This window comes from Antennarius striatus, chromosome 20, assembly GCF_040054535.1.
Source record: "Antennarius striatus isolate MH-2024 chromosome 20, ASM4005453v1, whole genome shotgun sequence".
Taxonomy (NCBI): Eukaryota; Metazoa; Chordata; class Actinopteri; order Lophiiformes; family Antennariidae; genus Antennarius; species Antennarius striatus.
The window spans coordinates 1,600,488-1,623,736 of NC_090795.1; positions in this window are offsets into that span (position 1 = coordinate 1,600,488).

The window sequence follows — 23,249 nt, forward strand, 5'->3', positions numbered from 1 at the left end:
CGCCGCCGCTGCCGTGGCGTCTTTTGCACAGACGCGGGGATAAACAACTGTCAGGTGTGGTTAAAGGAGAGGGAGAGGGATGATAGAAAGACAAACAAGGCGCGGGAACGTATTCAGTCGAGACTGCGGAGACAAATCTCATTTTCTGCCAAATAAATAACCCCCAAAAAATTCACTTAATCTTGTAGCCGCGGCTAAAAAGAAATTGATTTTTCTTGCGAAGCGCCGCTAAAAAACAAGACATATTGTCAAATAAGGTAAATGGCTTGTTTTGCATGCTTTTATGTTTCCTTCATTGCCGTCACTTCGTCGCCAGGCGCTCGGCTTGTGAGTCACGTGTCGAATGAACGCGTTGTTCGTTTTGCCTTTTTTTTGTTCTCGCCGTACGACGGCGATAACCCATAATCCTCCCTGAAATGACGAAGGAGCGTAACTCGCGTCGCGTCGGGGGAAACGGATGATGCGGGAAGTGACAACGATTCGCAGATGATGCTGAACTCTTTCCTCCCTTTAGACGAGTCCAGTCTTCTTATTTACGATCACGATGTCGTTTCGGCGTGAAAATAGGACGCGCAGACAGCCTGTGAAATGAAATCTGGCACGACTCCTTTCACTTTGTCCGTTTGAATTGTGCTTAAAGCTCAGGGTTTTACGACTTAATTGTTAAACGACTCAAACGCAAACAGATCCAGGCGTTTTCCTGCCCCCTCATCAGGGGATGTGACAAACAACAAACAACATCATCCATTTGATCTGCGATTGTCGGGATCGGAACGGGGGCGCCTCCGTCAGAACAAAGCCAAATCCTCATTAGTGATCTGAGCTGTCAGGCTCAACAATGTCATTCCCCACATTAACGCGTAAAGCAGTCTGTTAAGGCTGGGCGGAGGTGAGCGCCAGGGAAAGAGGCTTTTTAAAAAATATTTTCTTTGTTTAATTTTAATTTAATTTTGTAATTTAATTTTAATTAAATTTTTAAAAATTTATTTAATTTAATTTATTTAATTTTTTTCTTCACGCAATCTGGCCTACAACAGGTAGTACAACAGGCAGTACAACAGGCAGAACAACAGGTAGTACAACACAGGTAGTACAAGACGATTAAAGAAAGAGTCAAACTACAGTGATCCCTCACGCATTCGTACATCGACACACACGACTTCATCTCATCGCAGACTTTTAGTAGGTAGTCACACAATACCATACTCGCATTCTATTGGCTGACGGCATCCAGAAATGCGCTACGTTAATAATGAGATAAATAGTTTGTCGCAGTGTCACGGAATCCGTTATTCGCGTGTGGTTCCTGGAACGCATTAACCGCGAGGAACGAGGGATCACTTTATATCCAATTACCTTCAGTAGCCATTACTCTTTCATCGCCTTCACCCCCCCTTGTCTTCCTCCCTAAATGCTAACCGAAATAAAAAAATAAGCATGCAAAAGTCGTACATGTTGTTTCCCTTCATGCCTCCACGATTTATAACACGTTAAAGGATTACCTTGCCGTCCTACCAAACATCGCGCCTGTGTCGCGTGAAATACAACGGCGCCGTTCGGTTGGGGGCGACGCCACCCGATCCGCCGGATGGCAGGTTGTGAATCTCGACAGATGAATATCCTCGGCTCTATCGTTCCACGCAGCCTTCTCCAGTCAGACGTAGTTTATGTGAAGCTACTATGGGAACAACAAACTTTGATAGGAAGCATTTCTTGGCACAGGGTGTACTCCGTTGTCATCACTTCAAACGGCGAAACGGAGTCATAAAGCTCCAGGATGCAGCCGTATATCTTCTATTTTGCAGAGCTCCAGAATGTAATTCAGATGATTTTAATTCAATATGTCCAAATGGTGGCCAAGTGTTAAAACATTTTGTAATTTTTTTCCCGATGGCGGGCTTTTGAAGAGCACTTAGAGCCTGTCAGATATGTCTTCCTTCCCTTCTGATGAATGCGAGCATGGTAGCAGATTTTAAGAATTTTTTTTTCGCCTTAGATGTCGCCTACATGGCTGATATTTGTTTTTATCATCTTTCTTCTCACTTCTCCATCTTGGAAAGACGCCTGCAACCCGTGTCCTGAGCCGTCACGGCGGATTCTTCCCTCCTTTTACCCTCTTTGAAGTGCAATTACCGTTGATGAAGATCCAATGCAAGCTGTGTAACTGACAATCAAAACCGGAGCAAAGTCAATTTGATATAATTGGTGGAGAATTAACTGTGGAAGCGAGCGTCTCGAGGCGCCCCTGACTTTAATTGTCAAATTTTTTTTTTGGGTCTCTCGGTGAAAGCGACACACTTACACGAATCGGTCGCTGCCATCAAGGGTATCTGCATGGTGCATGCTTGGAATTTGCTCTAAAAGGGCAAATAAGCTGGCAAATCCTTCTGACCCGGTGCCCCCCGCCCCGGACACATGCTGCGCCGGTTACCAGACGGCTAAATTAGCGCAACTCGATTCACCCTCCCTAAAGACTTCGTATTGACAATTTGCTAATCAAATTAGAGGACGGATTACGAGCTGAACATCTGGTCTTTGTAATAACACTCATTATTAGGCTCCGCCGTGTATTGATGAGCAGCCCGCTAAAGCTAGCGTGTCCTCGCGACGGGCAACACGTCGCCCTTTTTTTCCTTACGTCTGGTGTAATTTACTTACACGCCTTCGCGGAAAGTGAATGGGATATTTCATTTCTCTCGCCTCGCGCCGCCACAAAAGAAGGGACGCTTCAATCTTGCGGCGGGCGCGACGGCTGGTGAGAGATTATCATCATTGATGGATGGACTTCAACGTAACCAAATGAAAGTCATTTTCCCCTCCCGTTTCCTCCCCCCACTGTGGAGCACAAGCGCAATACGCGCCAAAACCAATCTCATAATCACGTTTTCCTGCACACCTGTATGAAGAGGTAGCGCCTCTTAATAAGGTGCAGGATGTTCCCTTCTCCTAAATAGCCATTAGGTTTCTTCAGGGAGGATTTATTTTAATGCTTTTATCAAAGCTAAAAAACCGTAATTTTTATGTTTGCAGCTCATGAGTGGAAGATATCTGAGGGCAAAAGCACCTGAGATGTTTTTTTAAAAGCGATATATGTTAGTTTTCTTTGCATGCTGGTGTAATGGGCCCTTTAATGTACAGTAAATAACACCTCCTTTCCGACTGGTGACGTGCAAACAAGTCCTCCCAAGGTTGCGATGTGACATAGCTAATTACCTCCAAACGAAATAAAGATTTAGAGTAATTACACTCCCACCCCCCCATTCTGTTCTCGTATTCAGCGTCTGCAATGCACACTGACAGTCATAAGGGGACTTACAGCTGGGATTACCAAAGTAAATCAGAAAGCTTCTTAGCCCCAGGACCCGCTAGCACAGAAAACCAGCGTGTGTGTGTGTGTGTGTGTGTGTGTGTGTGTGTGTGTGTGTGTGTGTTTGTGTGGGATTGTTTGCACTGCAGCTATGAACTCGGTTTTTCTGTCGGATTGTTCCGCTAATTCATCTCCAGCTGATAGACGCCATCGCCGGCGTCGACACGCAAACCGCCAGCGTCTGTGTTTACAAAGAGCTAGCGCCGCACGCTAGAGTCCAATCCCGCTAATGGTTTCACCGTTATACCGTCTCCCCGATATTGTCTTGCTTTACTGTCTCCTTTTGCTTTCAGGGGGGAAAACTAATCGATTCTGAACGTCTTTGCCTTTTACGAAAAAAGAAAAGAATCAAGTGACTTTATGACATTCTGAAAAGTAGACTTTAGGTGCTTAAAATGTTTTTTTTGTTCTGGTTGACTGGTTTATGGAGCAGTCAATGCTGTCTCAGCTGAGAAGCTCATATATTCTTATTCAGAGGTAGTTTTTGTAAGAGGATTTCTTTTTGTGTCCTACAGAAGCAAAAAAAAAATTTTCTTAGGGGGGAAAATAAAGCATAACATCTTTTTTTTTTGCTCACTGTGAAAAAAAAAAATCAATAAAATAAGAAAAATCAGGTTTGAAAAACAAATACTAGTAAAATAACGTAATCAAATCATGCAGAAAAGTTTAGTGATCGACGTAAAAATTGTTGCAATCAATCAGGTCACACTGATTCAACTAGCATAGCATTTTAAGCTAAAGGAGTTAAGACATTCACAGGAAGATAGATGGTTCCATTTCTACACAGGTGCACACCAAGCGGGGATTTTTCGGATCAGTTTCAGACGGAGCTTAAACCGAACGGACTACAGCTCAGATAATGTAAGATAATACAAGCAAAAACAACCCAACGGATGTTTGAATATCCCGTCTCTTGGGGTGTCTATGGACGCCCACCCAAACAGTCCCCACCATTGGCTGATGTCGTCCGAAACATCCTGGAGAAAAAAGGAGGAACGTCCATTGAAGTCCTGGACGTAATCGACTCCAGCGAATCAGCACTGGCGAGGTCGGATTACCGAGTTTCACCGGGTGAAAAATGAGTAGCGGCGACCGACGTGCCCCCACAGACTTGACCCACCCCCGGAGTTATGTGACACAGCAGATGATCCCCATCATCCTTCTGCTGTTAGGGTAATAGGAGTCAGTGAGTAGCGCCGCATCGATTAGCTCTTCTCTGAGGTGCGTCTTCGCCATAAACACGTCTGGATGGTAGACAGGAGTCTATCTGTGGATGGTAGACAGGAGTCTATCTGTGGATGGTAGACAGGAGTCTATCTCTGGATGGTAGACAGGAGTCTATCTGTGGATGGTAGACAGGAGTCTATCTCTGGATGGTAGACAGGAGTCTATCTCTGGATGGTAGACAGGAGTCTATCTCTGGATGGTAGACAGGAGTCTATCTCTCTCAGACTGTTACCTCAAAAACATCCCATGTTCCGCCCTCTACACCAACGTCAACCGCCAAATTGGTCGACACGAAACGAATGAATTCCCCTCCCCCCTTAGTGGTGCATCCCAAATTACCATAATGGCTGTGTTTGTGCACACAAACCACACTACTGCTGGCAGAATCCAAATTGGAGCACATTTGCATGAGACGCTGAGGTTTCCTCTGCTCCCGATGGGGTTTGATGAGACTCGCGCTACCGACAGCCTTGGGCCTCGAAAGCGAGCCGAGGTCTCATTGACATGGAACCCACGAGTCTCGCCGTGACCGCCACCGCGGCGGGCGCAGCCGATCCCACGACCTCCACAGCAGAGACGCAGATGTCGATGTTTAAGAACACAGCGGGGAGCCGTGGAGGGGGGAGAAAGCAGAGGACACAGCGGGGGTAAACTTTTCAATGAATATGAATTCAGAAAGAGACGTAAACCGCCGTTGGATCGATGACTCGGAGACGGGTATAATCCAATCACGTATAATCCAATCGCTTCAACGACACCAAGATGATCGATTTTTGACTCATCATCAATTTGGTGTTTCATAACTGGTCATTTGCACCCAAGACCTCCACCCAAGACTACACCCCAATTTCAAAATAAAAGGTCTTAGTAACAATTTCCTTGCAGATAAAGTCAGAGAGGCCAGACTGAGATGGCTTGGACATGTCCAGAGGAGAGATAGTGAATATATTGGTAGAAGGATGCTGAGTTCTGAACTGCCAGGCAGGAGGCCTAGAGGAAGACCAAAGAGGAGGTTTATGGATGTAGTGAAAGAGGACATGAAGGTAGTTGGTGTGAGAGAAGAGGAAGCAGGAGACAGGGTTAGATGGAGGAAACTGATTCACTGTGGCGACCCCTGAAGGGAAAAGCCCAAAGGAGAAGAAGAACTAACGATTTCCTTGCAAGGTTTGAAGAAGCCAATGATGTAATAACCATTCTAGAACCAATTACGTAATAATTTTTGGGTAACAACGTAATAATTAGGAGTTAGAATTGGTAATAAATGGAGACGTTGGTGGCCAAAAGTTATTATATTATCGGTTGAAGACTTTTATCACATGGTTGGCCTATTAGATTTCAAGAACAGGTACATTTTTAACATTACCCACTATTATTACGTTATTTTCTTTAACAAGGTTCTTAATAGTCTTACCATAGGTAGCAGATGCTAAAAACTCAAACACTGGTTTTCAACTAGACCAGACTTGTATTTACTGATCTGAAATTGGAGAAGGCGGTATTCTAGACGTACGGTGCGTTACAATCCGGATCAGGTTTACGACGGGGGTCAGGGAAACTCTCGGGACTCGTTTTGGAGCTGAGGTCTTCCAGAAGGTAGCTTCAGTTCTTGAAGGACTCTGGAAGCCCACCGTCAAAGATAGAGTCAGTGTGCTGCAAAAGAACTGTCTTTATACACATCTCTATGGTTTACCAACCAATCAGAGAGCTGCACAACATCCACACCTCTGTGGCAGATGCTAACAGGTGAGGTGCCACCTGCTTTATGGGGAGTGATGACCATTCAGTCACTCTTGACGGAGTCTAGGGATGCTTTTACTGTGGGAATCGAACTGCTGACCTTGTGATGTGTGAATTTGAGGCTAATAGCTACACTTGTGCACGTTCACGATCCTTTATGTCACGTTAATCGCAGCCACTTGACTGAACGGGACCCAATGGACACTTTCAGTGGCATCTATAGGGTTGACTGAGGCGCTAACACCCACGCACCTGCTGAGAATGCAGATCTGAGTGAATCATGGAGAGTACGTGTTGGACAGAGTGCAAACGTGACACTGAGATGGCGGAAATGTCCTCTGACAGGAAGCAGGACTTTGTCCACGCTTGTTTTTTACCTCCGTCTGAAATTTGGACACTGAAACAGGGCTTCAGATGTTAGCCTTCTGCTGGAATTTTATGACACGTGTTGTGACAAACGAGGACAAGAAAATGCCGCCCATTAAACCAATGCTAATATTTGACTTTGTGCAACTTCCAGGATTTATTCAGCGCCTTCAGCCTTTTTCGCCGAGGCTCGTCTCTAGAACGTACGATCCATGGCTGAACGCATGGTGTCAAAACAAGCCAACGGGAACCAACGAACCCGTTTGTCTCATTCCTTGACAGTAAAAAAAGGGTTTGTTAAACGAATTAACCATAGTTACAAAATAAGCAGAGCGAGGCGGGTTTGTCCCCGCGAGGCGGTTGTTAATAACATTTCCTTATCTTTTTTTAAATCTTCCCTTTCTATTCAAACCTTCGACGGCTTGTGTCCACGTGTTCAGAGGAACGACTGAATGAAACCAGCGGTCATGCAGGAGACTCTGGAAGGAACGGCGGCGGTTTCCACGTCTGTCGGGAGGAGCGACGTTTCCCATCAGGCTTTGCCAGGCTCTGTTTCACTTGATTTGATTCAATATGCAAAAGCCCTTTGAGAAATCAGACAGCCTGTGGGGTGTTTGCCACGGTAATGTGGCCCTGAATGAAAAGCATGATTATGAAGAGGATAATACGGAGTACACAGCAAATGATGATATCTATCCATCCGCTCTCCCTCTTTCTCTCTCTCTCTTTCTCCTTCAACCTTTCACTTTCGTGCAATTTAAAGAGTCCGTGTCCATTTGCGTCCTCAAACGTGGCCTCGCCCTTAAACAGTCGGCGTGGAACCAAAGGGTTCCACATTTCAGAGCAAATAGGTTCCATGTAAAGAGGCATGGTCGTGTCTCTTATTGTTGCTAGGCGACCATAGGAGCCCATTTCAAGGTTGCTGCTCTTTTGGTTAAAAGTTGAATCGATGTAATTATTCTTACCTGCACATCACACGCATTCAAAGAAGAAGAAACTTTATTACCGTTATTGTACGATGAATTGTATAAAGACGCTATGAGGATGGAGTGGAGGGTCGGACCACAGACGCTGCGGTGGATAATACGACTAGTCTCCAGAAGAGACTGTAGACGCTGCGTCTATGATTTAAACAGTCTAGACCAGAGGTTCCCAAACTAAGGCCTGCCTCCACATTTGTACAACAGTACCAGAACCCCCCCCCCCGCAACAAAACAGTCCCAGAGCTGATTGATCCAGAATGGAAATGGCACCTTGGATTTTTAGCAGACGTGACAGAAATGCTGAACAGTCTTAACTTTCAGCTACGAGGTCAGGGGAAACTCATGAACGACACGCATTCCCACCTGTTGAGGGGAAACTACCGCCGGTTTTGGAACAAGCGGAAAAAGCACAACTTCAACCATCTCCCTGCTACCCAAAACCTCTCAGCGTTCCCGTTCCCAGCTGTCAAAGTTCTTGTCTTCCCAAGGAACACAAGAACTTTGAGAGACTGCCCATATGAGGCATTAATAGTGTTATTATTTATGTCATGACTTTCTTCTGTTAAGATCCCGGAAAGGGTTATTAATAATTGGTTATGTGTTTGTCCCATGTTGCTCTGCTGTGCTGGGGTGTGGCAGGAGGCGAGGCCCGAGCTGGTGGGCGGAGTCTCATCTCCACACCTGTGCCTCATCTGAACACCTGTGCCCCATCAGGCTGATCAGCCTGAGGCTTCTTAAGCCGGGTTCTCCTTCGGTTTGGTGCCAGCTATACCTTTGGTTTAGACCCTCCATTCTGCTAAATGCGTTAGGCTAATGCTAATGCTAATAATGCATTAATTCATGAAACACGATGGATTTGCGTCCATCAGACATGCATGAGCAGCATCTTATAAGACAACAATTGCGGTACTCCAATCACGGTTCCTGATTTATTCATGGAGTCTTCAGAGACAAGAAAGCTGGAAAAAAAACAACTGACCAATCACAGCGGAGATCGAGGACTAAATATTACGTGTTGTAATCAGGATTTAACAATGCTCCACTTTGTCCTGTCTTCATCATGTTTACAACTGGAGTTGAATAAATATTAAAGCTTCTAAAATCACTTTATTATATTCAGTGATGAAGAAGACGTCGTCATCGTCTCAGGGATCTTTAGGATGGAACTTCTTCAGTTTGTCACGTTACTCATACATAAGATGCTTGATATTCTTGCACATTTAGGGATTTATTGGGATGAATAAATTGTGATCAATCGTATGAAACTGTAATTTCATATTTACCGTCCGTGGTTTCTGAAAATCATGTCATTTACAACACAAAGATGAAAACGTCGTCAGTTCGTACCAAATCTTTGCATCCCTTCTTTAGATGCTAACTCCAAAGGTTGCATTCCCTGAATAGTGACATTATCAGACGAACTTCCTTTTGCAAGGTGACATTTAATTCCAATAGCACGCTACGATTGTCTCAAATGATGTGAATTTCTTACCAGTGGTGGTAGTTTAAATCTCGGTGTAGAGATCCACCTCCTGTGTCTGGAACAAGGATGTGACGGAACACTTATCGACACCGTGGGATTGAGTCCGGACCGAAACCGGCGTGAGGAAATCCATCTGCACGTCGGTTTTTTTTTGTGTGTGTTGTGAAAATGACAGAGCTGTTGGAACTCTCAAACACAATCTGGAGCCTCGTGAAACACATAGCGGACAGTCATCCGTAAATATTAGACACAACAGAGCAGATTGGGTTTTTGCCGCGAGCGTATCTACGACTCACAACATCCTCCCTCGCCGCTAAAAATAGGAAAGAGATGAAGCCGGCGCTGTAAAGCGAGCCTCCTGGCGTGCCCGGGAACTGTACAATTTTTTTTATTTTTTTTACTGCGACTGAACTCGAAGTGTGACACGCATTCTCACACAGTCGCACCGCGTCATCGCAAAACCAATGAAACGTGGTGGTCGGGTCGAGTAGGTCCTTCACCTTCAGCGCCTTCAACGGAGACGAATGGCGAGGCCTGGAGGTGAGAAACGGCACAAAAACAACTCAAGGCTCCCGGCAGACGCGAGGAATTCATTGTTTTTTTGTCTGATTAGGCGTAAAAAGGTGTGTTTTATGATTGCTCGAAGCGCAGACAAACAATTAATTAACGCCGTCCGCGTGCAACCCTCGTCAAAATTCAAGACGGTTTCGTCTAAAACTGCCAGAGTGACTTTCCTTTCGTCTTTGCCGGTAAATAGATAAAGTCGAGTAAGAGAGCAGCGCCGCCATCTGTTAATGTCAGCTCAAACAGCCATAGAGTTGATTTCTCAGGTGCTAAAATGTAGAATTTATGAGTACCCGTGGCATTACATGTGGCGAAATCAGACGCAATATTTCACCGTGCATTTGGTTCATTGCCTCTTAGCTGTTGATTGCCGCCGTGTCCTTTCGTCAACCCCCCAGCGTTCAATAGGATTCATCTGAAATACATACGTCACTGGAAACCGAAGCATCCCCACCTGGAACACCTCAGCGTACGATAAGAGGATGATAAACAGCTGACAATCTATTTGTTGCTTCGTAGTTGGGTTCCAGCTCTTGATACTTGATCCTGGTTCCAAAATTTAGCCTTCTTTCTGCTTCCATTCACCAAACAAACTACGGAACTAAAGGCAACTGATGCAACATGCGAAATTGAATTAAATTGGGACTGCTAGAAGCTTATTCTTCCCCCTTCCCCACCAACTAAAACGGTTTCTACCATCTGGTCCCTGGGGCTACGTTAGAAACGCTCAAATGTGTGTGAAATTTGGATTACTAAACTCTCTTTAATCACTTTTTTTAATGCTGAAAACTGTCATAGTATGCAGTCTAATGTCTTGTAAATCCACAAAAGCTAAAGTACCATGGATTAAGTACGGGTTGACATGTGGTGCACGAGCTGATTGTGACTTTATTTGAAATACTGATGCATTGAAAACCTTTTGCAGATAAATTCAAAATTATAATATTGGAATAAAGCAGCATCAAAGCTTGGCTACACCTTCAGTTGAATTGAATTCATCTGAAACAAACTGGAATTGAGGAGAAAATCAGCAGATATCTTGTTTACAGTCTCGCTAAAGCAGTGATTTACAATCCCGTCATTTTGGGGCGCTGAAAACAAAAAGAGGCGGAAAACAAAAGGATGCAAATCCTTTTTGACTTCTTCTTTGTCTGGACCTCGTCTTTGTAGTGTTTTCAAGTGAAACCAGTACAAAGTCTTAATGTTAAAACCCTTTTATTGTCTATTTTTTTTGTAATTATACGCAGTCTGAATTTGATGTCTTCAACACGGGGGCTTGTTTACCATCAGGTTACATCACCTTGTCTCAATGAGTGTTTGGGAGAAAGTAATTATTGAAGGTTTTTGGAGTGAAGTTTTTTTCTTGTGATTTGGACTAACTAGAATAGAATGTACCACACATGTGTAATGGGAGACGGGTCGTAAAAAGATGCTGTCGCCATGGCAGCAGATGTCGCTTGAACCTTTTGGTATTAATTGCATCTTCATGGATGTGCAACTTACTCGGATATTGGCCAACAGCGTGCTCAGCACATTGCAGGTGCTGGTAATGTGCTAGTCACAATCTGATTGCCTGATTGAAGAGGAAATAGACCAATCTATTGTTCCCGAGCGGCTGTGCAGGGATTTCTTCACATTCTCTCAATCTGAAAATAACATTTTTTGTCGGGTGTAGATGCTGAATCCCTGGTTTCCTTTCAGATGTCATAGTTCTGGGTTCAGGTGTTTTTTCACCTCCTGCCTTTTGTTTGTTGTTTCTAGCCTTCTGAGAGTCTTCCTCTCTTTCGTGGCGAGCCGGTCGTACATCATTCCTCGTGGCCGTGCCTTCAGCGTCGCCTTTGTACGTTTCTTTACACCTTTGATTCCCTGAACTTTGCCTGTTTCACGGATGTTTGCTTCTGTTTCATAGATTTTTTTCTTTTGCCTCCTCCTCCTGGATATTGTCCCGTCTAGTCTTTTTTCATGTCTATCTTCTGCAGTCTTTCTGCTTTTGCTCTATTAACTTTTGGTTCTCTTCCGTCTGCCTTCCGTCTCTTCCCCTGTCTCTGTGGCGGTTGTGACTCGTTCTGAAACCCGGTACTCCTTTTCAAGTGGCAAATAGACACACCCTCCGCCTTTTTGAAGGACCGAGCCTTTTGGAGACCTGTTAACATTCACTCTAGAGTGTTTTCTAAGCATTAACTCAACCCTCCAGGTCTTTTTTCTGCCCCTATCCCGACATGTTTGCAATGCATTTCTAGGGGCTCTGTTCAGAATTAGAACATATTAGCAAACTAATGAGAGTAAAGGTGATTATTTGTAGATTAAATATGTTAATCACTCCCTCAACAGACGCGCAACTACAACTGAGTCTTGCCTTTGTTTGCTACTTCATGGAATCAATGCTTCTTTAATAATTAAGAGTGTTGTTGCAAGTAAATGTGTTGATTTGTTGGTTTGAATATCTGCACCACTTGCTACGCGGAACTTGGAAAAACCCCAGCAGTATAAATTAGCATTTGCTATCACAGGGCTACACATGTTTACAGACAAACGTGCGCTCACGTGTAGCAGGCCGATTATCACGGCAATCGAGACACTCTTTCCGAATGAAATGTTAATGCCGAAACATCTCCAAGGATGTCAAACGTAGGTCGGTCCAAATATCTGCAGGCAAGATGAGCATCGCGCTTTTCTTTATCGAGACCTTGGTTGAACCCGGCTCGCGGAGACGCCTAGCACTGATCTGTAGAAGGTGTTGGCGCGTGACTTTTAATGTGCAGGCGAGGTAAACACCCTCCCGACGAACCGGAACGAGCGTAGGGATGGCTTTGCCTTCCTGCACGCGCTCAAAACATCACAGGAAGCCACACACTCCTGTAACGTTTCTAGAATATCTACCGGTCTCCTGCACGTTTGCCAAATATAGCAGCGCTAAATCCAAAAATATCTTTTTACTCTCTAAGGACTAGACTTTTCCTGGAAAACAAGCTTTGCCTGGAGCTCCTTGATTCCTGGTGCGTTTACAGACGTTGGACGTTCACGCGCTCTTTGCTCAAGAGCTAATTAGTCTTTTCATGAGATGGGGGTGGGGTGGGGGATGGGATGATTAAAAATTCTCCCTCACTCCGAGTTGGTACGGTGATTTATTCTGAGTTTATTAAAATTCCGCCAACGGAGGACGAACCAAGTGAAAGTAATTTCCAATCTGGCGCCGACTTGTCTCGTCAAAGGTGACTATGTTTTGCCTAGGCAACCAAATCCCTGCTTGTTCCTTGGGGAGTGAATCCACTTCCCTCCCTTCTCCCTAAACTTTGAATTGGATTGAAGACTGGATTTTGGACATGAGTTGAGGTCATGATAGATAGTCGGTGATTTATTTTCATGGCCGAGCTGGAGTTGATGCTTTGAGAGAGGAGATGTCAAAGTAATCTGCTCCCCTACATCTCGGGTCAGACCGAAAGAAAAAGTTCAAGGGGGAACGTATGGGAAAAGAAAACTCCAGGAAGTGATGAGCCGGCAGAAAACATATGAGCCTTCCTCAAAGGGACGCCTCGTATCAGCCCCCGGTTTTCCTGGGAGATTTCTTTTGCAGCAGAAAAGAAAACAGGAAGTGAACTTCATAGAGAAACGGTCTGAATCCAGTTGGTAACATTACCCCATCCTTCACTCCCCGGTGTCAGCAATTACTCCAGACCCGAAGCAACGCCAGCTTAAACTTCAATAACACGGACCTCATGTGGTGTTTGTGTCATGTCGCTCTGCTGTGATGGGGCGTGGCAGAAGGCGGGGCTGAACTGGTGGGCGGAGCTTGGTCTCCACACCTGTAGCTGATCAGACTGAATAGCCAGAGGCCTTTTTAAGCCGGATTCTCCTCTGGTTCAGTCCCAGATTGCTTCGTCTCTAGTTTGTTGGTCTCCTTCAGTTTTCTTGTGTTTCCTGGATCGGTGGTGATCTGGTACGGGTCTTAACCCTGCACCCATGACAGGATTGTTTCTTTCTTCTACTGTTAGGAACTTTTTTGGAAGGCTGTCATCGTTCCATCAGGAACTAAAGAGGCAGGAACTCATAGATGATGATCCCTATTTAAAATTGAACTATAATGATCTCATAAACTCCAATAAATAACAGCATTAATAGAATAAATCTGTTTTTATGCAGGTGTGTTTTTATGGAAAAATTTAAAATATTGACTGACATTAAACTGGTATGTGGTATAAAAATGGTTCTGGACCGCTGGTGTAACTGACTTGTTTGTGAAATGTCAACCTCCACATGATGAAAGGAGGATAAAACACTTTTTTGTGTGTGCTAACAGTACAGGATGGGGGAGGGGGGGTTACAATCAGCCAGGAGTCTCCTCTGAAATGCCTGATCCAAGCCGTCATCTGATCCTAATGAGCTGCGCTAATGAAATACATTAACTAACCCGCTAACGGAATGCTACGCTATCATCAGGCGTAAATGTCGCCTGTAAATTAAACTCAAGCAGACCATCATTTTTTCTTCAAAGAGCCTTTTTAAGGTCCAGTTTCACTCGCAGTTCTTCCGGACGCCTCGGGAGAAGCCGAGTTTAGCTCGGTGACTCCGGGGGCCCTCCTCAGACGGAGTATGTATCCCCGCCGCTCCCAGTCGGAGCGATGTTCCTTGTTCGGAATAAGCAGGGCGCGGTGTTCCCTGCCACTTTCGCTTAGCCTCGTCTCCTCCTCCCCTGCCATGATTTCAGACACCTGAGTGAGACGTTCACAACTCCGGCATCCTTTGGTGAAACCTCGGGGCCTCCGCTGATGTAGTCTTTGTTGACAATGATGGATGCCGCCGTCACGGAGACTGACAGGGTCGGTTAAATTACATTACATTCAGAGTATTTTTTTGGGTACTTTTCAAGGCTAACGTCGCGATGAGATGAGGCATACGTCGTGGGAATAGTCACATCACGGAGATGGAAGGTGACAGCGGCAGCAGCAGATGCATGCAGCGCGCGGTTTTGACAAAGGCAGCGTGTATTCCACGGTTGACTCTAAATACGATCGCACGAGGGGCTTAACCCCCAAAGCTGATGTTTATCAATCAATTTAAAGGATTTAAATCAAAGTATTTGAAGATATTTTATGTCTCCCTGGAAAAACACCACGTGAGGTGTGTTTGTTGAAACCCAAACCAAATTTCTTGGCGTTGTTCGAGTCCTTTTTTTTTATATATTCAAAAAGAAATACTGTAATGACTTATATTTTTCAGCCTGAAACTCATTGGCCCCAGATCATATTCTCTGACATTTATTGCCCCCACCAAGAGGGTTACTGAGCAACTGGGTGGAATTATTCAGCCTGGACATTTATTTAGTTTTTTCGGTTCTCTGGGAATAAACTACAGATACTCGTTTATTTTTAAATCTGGCATTTTTAGCGTAGGTCTAACAATTCTTCCTCGAGTTAAAAAAAGTTTTAGTTTTGTTTTAGTTTGTTATTCTTCAAATTAAAGGGTTTATTTCCTCCTCTCTGTTTGGTTTAAACTATTTCCTGTTTTATTATGAAAGTATTTCTCCTTATCTCGTCTTCCTGTCTTTTCAGAAATGTCGACATTGAGATTTTCATTCATTCGAGAATCTTATGTTAGCTTTTAATTCTGTTTTCATACCGTCTTCATTCAAGGCTAGAGCCAAGGTAAGGTTAGCGTAGCTTAGCATGCTGATGGTGGGAAAAAGCTGGCCTGACTCTGCCCAAAGGTAAAACGTCTACAAACGTCTTTAACGTACAAGAAATGTATGACTTAACGTAATTTGAGAGATAAGATAGATTATCGACCCCTGATGGGACGTTCATGGTCAAACAACAAACATCAACAAACAAATAAAAACACGATAAAACGGGGGGGGGGTCTGTCAGGCAGCTTAAAGAGCTTTCCTCCTCAACGTCTTGATTGTTCCTGCGGGATCAGCGTCCGTCTCCAAAGACCGGCGGCGGCGGCAGATTCATTGTCGTTTGCATCATTTCATCTCGGGTGACCTCGTTTTTGGATGAAACTCCATGGAGTCATTCCGTGTGAAGGTTGTTAGTGCGATTCCCCTCTTCAAATCCCCACTGAGCCAGATGTTTAGCAGCAGTGAAGTCGTCTTAGCATCGTGGCTCACATGCTAACAAGCCCGGGGGGCTTTTTGATTGGTCTGCAAAAGTTTAGACACGGTCACTAAACGTCGTTAAACGAAGACAAGGTCGGCGCCCCGGCTGGAGGATGTGCTCCAGGAGCGCCGAGCTAAACGCCGCTTGACCTTGTTTGGTGTCCTGACAGTCACGGCGCTCCACCGGGGGGTCGGGGGGGCAGCTGTCACGTTCACCCTAGATATGGAACGCTTCCCACTCTTTCCCTCCCCAATTCCAAATCTGATTACATCATTCTTCCTCCACTCTGATTGGCCGGAGCTGCCCGTCACGGGATCCACGCCCAGGAGGCTCATACAGGCAATTATTGGAGGTCATGTGTTCGCTGTTGTTTCAATCACGCCGCAGGGGCCGCCGAGGACTTCAACGAGCCTTTGGGAGGTGCAGATTAGCATCAGCCGATAACGTCTTCAAATAGAGGGACTTACAAAAGATAACAAGCACTTAAAATGTTTATCTCTGCGTTAGCAAATTGCATTTCGAGGTCTTTCCCCGTCTGTCTGTCTGTCTGTCTGTCAGCGGGCAGGAGGCAGAAAATCGCATCAATCACTGCGGATTTCAAGGAAATTGGCCTTGGATTATTAAAATGTATTTTTCATAACATCTAAAACACCTACAAGAATTTGTGTAAATTGAGTTTTTGGTTCCGTCAACCAGTTTTGATGCAGAAGACAAGGTTAGATACCAGTTTCCTTGGTAATTTGTGCACATTTTGCAATTTGTGCAACCAAAAAAAGCCCTGAAAACTTCTTCTGCCACTTAAATATATTCCACTCACCGTGACGACGGTCTGGATTCCCATTTTTCACAGTTTAATTCTTTTACAAAGCCCTAAATTCCCAGGATTGTTCTGAAATGTCACCGCGATGGAGCTGGATAGTCTCTTCCTGACCTTCGGAGCGATCTCCGGTCAACATCCACCTCAAACCACGAGTCCTTAAAGTCCTTAAAGTCCTTAAAGTGCTTAGAAACTTTTAAAAGTTGCCTCTGACAACTGTGAAAATTCCATGAACTGATAAAGCCTCTCCTGTCAAACGACGGCGGGTCTCTTTGGTGATTGTCCGACCCTATTAGCCGTTTGATGCGGCTTTAGATCCAGACACCCATGTTTTTTTGCCCCCCGCCTCATCCCACAGTTTTTTTTCTTCTTCCGAGACTCTTATTTGATGGCGGCACGACTGAAACAGCACTTCTGGGTAAACGTGAGATGATGAATAACTTTATTACTCATATTGGACGTGCATTAAAAGGCGGCCTGACCTTCTTTGAAGCTGTCTTTAGCAGCCGGCGGGGGCGGCGTCCGGTAATTGAGTGTTGCGGATGGTGGAGGGGTTGGATTTGGCTGTAAATGTGAGATCCCCGGTTAGCCATAGAAATCCTTTTATTTATTTTTTTTGTGTGGGCACCAATTCATTTATGTTCCCAGTGCACTGGCTCCAATGGGGGGGGGGTTCATGGAGATGATGAAACACGTCAGATCCTCTCAGTCTGTCGGTTACTAAACAGACCTTCCAAGCAAAAGGAAGAATCCGCCTCAAAATGGGAGGAAATCAAACAATAAAACTGGGTTTAATTTTAAAATTCACCTCCAAAACGACGTTCTGATTAAACGATAACAGCATTTATTGACAACGACAACCTTCTGGAAGGACGCGCTCCATGCATTTAACGGCGTCTACCCTGCAAATAAAATAAAAGTGTGATTTATTCCTCCTGAACTCGACGCTTTCTTTTCCAGCCCGCCTCTAAAATGTTATAGTTGCTCCATCGCCCCCCCCACCACCACCCCTCTTTCAGCAGAGGTTATATTTTATCCACAAGAGAGCCATTATTTAGCATCTCCATCTCCACTGTCCTCCTCCCCTCAGCTCTGCAGACTCACTGCCATTCTCCTTTGTCATTCTAATCTTCTCCTCCGGCGTTGCTGCTTAGCTTTGACCTCCATCCCGTGTGTGTGTGTGTGTGTGTGTGTGTGTGTGTGCGTGTGTGCGTGTGTGTGTGTGTGTGTGTGTGTGTGTGTGTGTGCGTGTGTGCGCATGAGTTTGTTCAAGTCAGAGGAGTTGGACGAGGCCAGACGTTGTTAGGGGAGCAGAGTTTGTTTTTCGATCCGTCGCTCCTTTTCGTGAAATTTTTCGATTTTTGAGTCTCGGTTTAATTTGGAACCATTTTTTTAAAAAAAATAAAAAAAATTGAATGTTTAACAGACGACTTCATCACATGTGATGCGAGTAAATGGCAAAAGCACTTGATGGCACGCCTGTAGCGGGGCTACAACTGCGCGAAAAATGCAAGTTTAACTCAAAACTGGGAGGAAAGCAAAGACCAAAAACAAAAGAGTTCCGATCTGAGAGAAAAAATAGGAACCAATGAAGGAACTGAGGGAACAAAACCTTTTGCAGGACAAACAAGCACATTTTAAATGCCTTGAAAACACCCGGGATTGAAATAACGAAGAACTGAGATGGAAACGCTTCTAGCTGGACAGACGATGAACCCAACGCCACCGCCTCCAGGATCTGGGATGTCACCAGGAGTGAGGACGCCACCAGACATCGTCTTAAATTGACGGGCGATTGTCTGACTCGAAAAGCTCAACAGAAGAGACATCGTTGAAAAGGAAGTTTGTAGAACACCACAAGTCTTCCAGATGACCAATTTAATATGGGCTGCAAGTGTGTGTGTGTGTGTGATGTAACAAGTTGTCACCCAAATCACTCGGACACCCACAATCTCAGCGTGGCCACCAGCAGCAGCAGATAATTGCCATCAATATTTTACACAGAGGGTGACAGGAGGGCACGACCTGATGCAGCTCAGGAAAAATCAAAATTTTTCAGCTCTGACAGATCATAACTCAGCCGCTTCAATTTCTCACAGTCGAAGGTAAAGCCTGGAGAGAAAGTCCGTTCCCGCCTGTCTGTCGGGGGATTTGACTTATCGCTGTTTGTTCTGCCGGATTTTCAATCGGAGCAATTAATAAGTCGTTGTTTTTGTTTTGGCGTTTGCATGACGCCGTTAACCGGAGTGCGATAAAGTGGTGTGGACATCGTTGCTATCGCTAACCACCCAAATCTCACAAACACAGACGTGCTAGGAAACTTACTTTGGATGTGGCTGCAAAAAAAACAAACAATTTGTGACAACTATGACGACTGTCGAACAGACTTTTCGGAAATTACAGGCAGCTACGATCATCTGGGAAGGCTACGCTAAAAATTCCGGAACCCGGTTTCAGGGAATGTTTTCCTATAGCTGGGAAATATGGTTCGGAAATGCAATTTAATAGATGGACTTCCAGGTATGAAAAGTTCTGCCAGCGCAGGAGTCGCTGAATCTGCAGTTTGTAATGACCAGCAGGGGGCGACCTGGCGGGTTTAAAAATGACGTCAGCATCCGTGAATTTTACCCGAATTTTTAATTAATTTGCTTCCCCAGATTTTTATTTATTTATTTATTTTGTGACTTAATGGTCTCAAGTCCTACTTTCGCATCCTCCTCAAACTAACATGACAGTCATTAGCTCCGCCCTCTTCTCCAAATATGGTCACTTCCTGGCTCGGATCATTATCATCCGCTCTCGTTGGTAAATTAATGCATAAATCCTCCCACATTTTCCACATATAGAAGCAATCTGACTTCCTTAAGGCGCTCTAAATCTGGTTTTTCGGTTTATTCTGGCTTGTGGGAAATAAAGAAACGGGTAAAATGGGGTGATGGACACTCATCACCACTGTGATAGCGAAGAGGTTTCCGAGTGGAATGAATCAACAAGCAGAAACATTTTTTCATGCAGATGACTGCCGTTGTCTCCCCCAGTGTGATTGCTGGTTCCTCAATCATCCACTATGTGCATAATGTAGGTTATTGATTGTCCCCACCCCCCACCCCCACCCCGGCAGGTTTATATATATATATATATTTGTTTTTCTCAAGTGACTGCAGAAACAATTCGATGCAGAAAATGTAAATGCAATCATACCGATGTTGAGAGTGGCTTATTCTACAGAAACATATTCAATTTGTCTGAAAGTTGGTCCTCTTCAGCCGTCAGTCCTTTTAGATTGAAATCGTAAACCTTTATTTAAAATAAACCAATACACAGTCATGGGGTCAACTTTGTTGTCAAGGACATTTAATGAGCGTTTAGCCGTCAAACTGTTCCTCTCTTTTTTAAAGCACTGATATTATATAATAACATTTGGAGGGCTTGATATTTAAAACTACAGGGACGCATTTTAATGTAATTCTGAGTGCAGACGGCGTGTAAAAAGCAGCCCCAAGTACATCTGCAAGCGCCCGAGATTGCCTATTAGAAACAGAGGTTTGCACACAGGTGAAAATCAATGGCGCTGGAAGTCGCTACGGGTGTTCGCTAATGTGTGTGCTACCATGGGGTGAAGTACAAGGCAGAGCAAATAAATAAAGGAAGTTTGCAGCATTCAGAGTCCTAGAAGGGATTTATGTAACGCGCTGCGGCTATTGGCCATCAGCCCAGGAGCCGCACATGTACCTGCATGTCTGGCTCTCCACCTGCTCTCAAATACGGAAAGTCTACAGGTGATAAACTTAATAACCTCCCTTCTAATTTCCAAGCGAAGCTGCAGGAGTCAGGACGGACAGGTTTTACTCGAGTGGCCCAGCCTCTGGATTTTATTTTATGGTGCTTCACAGTGAGGCGGCATCTGAAGGGAGAGATTATGATCAAATAAAAGTCTGATAATACCAACCGATTAAAGCGAGGGGCGAACGCCGGACCGTTTTTAATGGTGTTTTTTTTTTTTTCACTTGAATGGAGAGAAATTTAAAATTGCCTAATCGTAAAGCTTAAACAGTTGGAAAGGAATGATGAAAATCAAAGCAGTGGAGACTTCCTGACCCTAAAAATAATAATAAAAGAAAGTTTAATAGAAGAACTTCATATATTCCTGATTTATTCCTTTTTTTTTTGTTTTTTTTTGCTCGGAGCGACTTACAAACGTTATTTGTCCTCATGAGGAGTCATGTTCAAATTTAAATATAGCACAGGCATGACATCAATTTAAGAAATTATTCACCATTATTTAAGAAACTGATGGAACAACGAGTATCCAATCTAAAAATTCTATGAGGGAAGGGTTTATTTCTCATAGTATTGAAAGAATCCGCTCTTTGCGGATGACGTGATGCTATTGGCGTCATTGGTCCGTGATCTTTGTCATGCATGACATGCTTTCGGATCGCTCCCTCCAGGGGTAGCTGGGGTATTCAAGGCTTGTCGGACTGAAAGGACGCCCTAGGGTTGACCCAGAACTCGTAAGGGGGGTGGGGGGTGTTATGTATCTCATTCCAGCCGGGGAACACCCAGGATTGACCAGGAGGAACCAGGAATTCAATCTTTAAGAACAGTCTGCTCAGTCTGCTAACACAAGATCCAACTTTTGGCATTTGGAGGACTATAATTGGTTGGATCGCTTTGATTATTTTATCTACTAGACTATGTCTGAAAATAGTCAAACCAGGCACAACATTTTTTTTAGATAATAGTCAAGCGTAGTTGGAAATACATTTCATCAAGGGTACCTGAGTGTTGCTGAAGGATGATAATGAAGCACACGGTGTACTCTGGTAGCATGGTTTAATGCCAGCATCATGACATAGATATTATTTTATGACTAAGGTAAGCCTCAGTGGAGGAGAGTCTAGAGCTGCTATAATAATGAGTTCGCTGTTTTCGAGATGATTCGATATTCCTTCCTCAGTTATCGCTCATTAAACAGCAAAGGTTCGAATATCATCATCATGACTTAATCTGACAAAAAAAACAAAAAAAAAAGATGTGGAGAATTCCACAGCAGCTGCCGTCAGCGAGATAAACAAGGTGGGCAAATAATAAGGTACGCGACAGACACCGCAGCCCTCTGGGTATAAAACATATGCTTCTGCTCGACAAAGCAAAAACGTCTTTTTCACAAAGTGCAGGCATCACCAGATTTAAGGGGTTCAGCGAAACCCATGGGCCGGGTGAGGCTGAACTTTAAAGGTCACATCAGGTCCGTCGTTCAGATCAAGCGTCGGATGATTCGCGTGTTCCAATAACTCCAAACGTATTCCACATGTCCAGAAAAGTCTGACTTAATTTCATAATTTCGTCGTCTTTCTTTGCCTCCGTGGTGCGAACGCCAACACGGGTTCGATTGACACGCCGCTGAATAGATAAAGACAGGATTTCAATTTTTGAGGTGAACAGTTCCTCAAAAAAGGAACTGTGCCGCCTCTGCCAGGCTGCATGAATACAAGGCCATCGATTTCTTTCTTTTTTTTTCACAGCGTAAAAATCAATCAGTTGGTTTAAGGTTGACACCAGGTGGAAAACCTCCCCCCCACCCCCCAGACAACAGGTTTAGATACCTGCCGCAAAAAACGAGTCCGATAGGTGACATAAAATCAGTTCAGCCGTTACAAACTACAAGAGAATAATTTCGTCGCTATTGAGCCAAAGTCTGCTGGACGATGAGGTAGAGTTCTTAAAAGTTAGCGTAGCACCTTGCTCTCCCTAACCGTTCCCGCTGATTCTCACAGCATGTTTGTCATTTTGATTTCTGGAACTTCTTCCCCTCCTCCACCTCAGGGGGAAATCGCTTCCACCCAACTGCTGTTTGTGCTACATGCTAAATCACCACATATGGTTATGCTAATGACCGAGACATCTTCACGAGCCTCTCGTCACATTTTATTTCTTTATTTCTTTATTTTTTTGCGATGTCAGTCGGTACATCTTCTGGTCATCTCGTCATGTTCACGCTTTTCCTTCCCCCGTCCGGGCCGAGGCGACACTTCCTATGCAGTTCTGCGACCGTTGATACGAAATCCGGACGGCGTCGACAACAAACGAGGCTCGCTGACACTTTTTTTAAAAAAAAGAAAAAAAAAAGAAAAGCCAAATATCTGCCTGGCAGAGAAGACAAGTTTCTATCCTAGGGGACATCTTGCATGGCAGGCTTTCAGCCATCTGTGGAAGGGAAATCTGCATATTTATTTCTTTATTTATTTAATCATTTGGGTCCATCATTTCAAAAAAATTAAAAAATTAAAATCCAGAATACACAAACTGTTCCTGTTTTGCGTCTTACCCCACCTCGCCCCCCAATGCGACACGGGTGGGTACCATTTAAAGCCAGCAGCACAGGGTGCACATGCTAATTAAAATACATCTAAAGGCAGCGAGTGTTTAAATAATTGTGTGAAATGTTTGACATCCAGGGGTTTTTAGGGCTGGAAACAACCATCAGCATGTTTTGCAATCTTCACAGACTTAATGGAACACTTGAGCTGCAGACGGAACGACTTACAGGACGCGTTCAATCCCTCGTATAAAATATTCCACCTGTTTTTAAATCTGGGGAAGG